This window comes from Frankliniella occidentalis, unplaced genomic scaffold (genome assembly GCF_000697945.3).
Source record: "Frankliniella occidentalis isolate FOCC.00 unplaced genomic scaffold, Focc_3.1 Scaffold73, whole genome shotgun sequence".
Lineage (NCBI taxonomy): Eukaryota > Metazoa > Arthropoda > Insecta > Thysanoptera > Thripidae > Frankliniella > Frankliniella occidentalis.
The window spans coordinates 378,580-380,619 of NW_026267203.1; positions in this window are offsets into that span (position 1 = coordinate 378,580).

Genomic DNA, 2,040 nt, shown 5'->3' on the forward strand with positions numbered 1-2,040 from the left:
CCGGTGCACACCCGAGTGTGGCAGGCCTGCCCACCAGGGTGGGCGCCTGTGACGCGGTGGGTAGGCCACCCGGTGCACACCCGAGTGTGGCAGGCGGGCGTCGACGGCCACGAGGTGCGCGCCGTCCACCCAGGTGGGTAAGCGCGCGCGAGGTGGGCGAGATGCGATCGCCGCCGCGCCAGGGCCGACAGGAGCGGGCGCGGCAGGACGCCCGGAAGGAGCGCAAAGCTCGTAACAATAAATAAGTCACCCCTTAGCGTCCCGTCCCGCCAGGGCTGTCCCGTCCGGCCGCCCCGCCATACACCCCGCCCTGCCCCGGAATGCTACCCCTTAGGAGGAATGCGCGCCCGGCGCAGCGCGGCGCCACCTTAGGGTCAGCAGTGCGGGAGAGGGAGCCAAGACTTGAGACGCAGCCTCACCCACGCAAGGTTAGAATAACTGAACTAAAAATTCACTTTATGACAGTGCGGATCTTACGAAAGTCTCAGACAACTTTCAACCTCTTTCTGTTATCTCCACGGCACTGTCGCAACAAAACATCCCTTGTAAAACGGTTTAATTTCTATGTAATTTATGAGATATCACTCAGTAATTAAAGTGTAATTAAGTAGCAGAAATTAAATTAGAATGTAATTTAAAAGTAATTTAGTGCATTTCGGGTCATTAACCGTTTATTACATGTTAATTTAAAGTTAATTTAAAATAAATTAAAGACGCATTGCCCAGAATAGGTCTAAGTCCTCAAATGAACAGTAAACTGCAATGTTATTTAACTTTAATTAAAACCATACTCAATTTTGGGTGCTGTCAAATATTTTATGTAAGTAAATGGAACTTTAATTTAAGGGTAATTAAGTTACTTTTCATTTGAGGACTTAGAAATTTTCTGCGTGCAATATTTAATTAAGCCTTAATTAAAGTTTGATAAATTACCCGTTAATTACACCGTAATTAAAATCTTATGACTGACATCTGGTCTAAGAAAGACATCCTCTCCGGCCCTAAGCCGTACCAAGAAGCCGTGGTGGCAGAGTGGTTAGCATAGCAGACTTGTAACACGAAAGTCGCGGGTTCGATTCCCCAAATTTGGCTTTTTTTCTCATTAAAATGTAAATAACTACCATCCGTTAACATTACATTAAACCACCAAAATTCAATTACTGAGTAATTGAACATAAATTAGTTTTAAATGAATTTTAATTACTGAGTAATTACATTTCGGACCTTTAATTTAAACATAATGACATGTTAATTTAACAGTCTCAAATTACCAGCAAATTACCACGTAATTGAACACTAATTTAGTTTTAATTTAACCTTTTCTCAAGGGCATAGCACAATTTTTCTGTTTACCTTGTGTATGTAAGTATATGGTTGTATATGGTTGAACTTACAACTTACTGTATTTTCTTTTTGGGACAGCCACTTCCAAATCTTCAGTTGCTCCTTCCTCTTGGGCCTATGGAAAATATAAAAATAAATGCCCCGAAAGAGGACCGCCACTGCCTCCTGCTTCACGAAGCTCCCCCCTCCCTTTTTTCTGATGAGCTCTCCGCCCCCTTCAGATTCCATCGAATTAATCATGACGACCAAACGAAAAAGGGGTTTAACGATTCTTTTGAAGGCCATCAAGAGACTCCCCCGGCCGGTGCCGAGGCCGGTACACCCCATATAAAAGTGGCTACACTATATCGCCCGTTTATATTGCCTGCTTTGCGATGGATGACGGCCGGATCGACGCGCCTCAATAGCGCCGGGACGCTAGAGCGTCGGGGCAAAAGCAAGCTGTATGCCGGCCGACAATCCACTCCAGAGCCACTCCACTCCCCGCTCGCACGCTCGTACTCATAGTGTTTGTAACGTATACACTACATTTTCTATTGTACGGTAGGGATAGGGAGAGAGAGAGTTGGAGGACGGGAGAGAGGTTAGGTTCGGCTGTATTAATATACCGGCGTAAGTATGGTATTTTCGTCAACATGATGCCACAGGAGTTAATGTAGCGTCTCTGAGAGCCGCTCTGGGTCACCACGCCCCTCC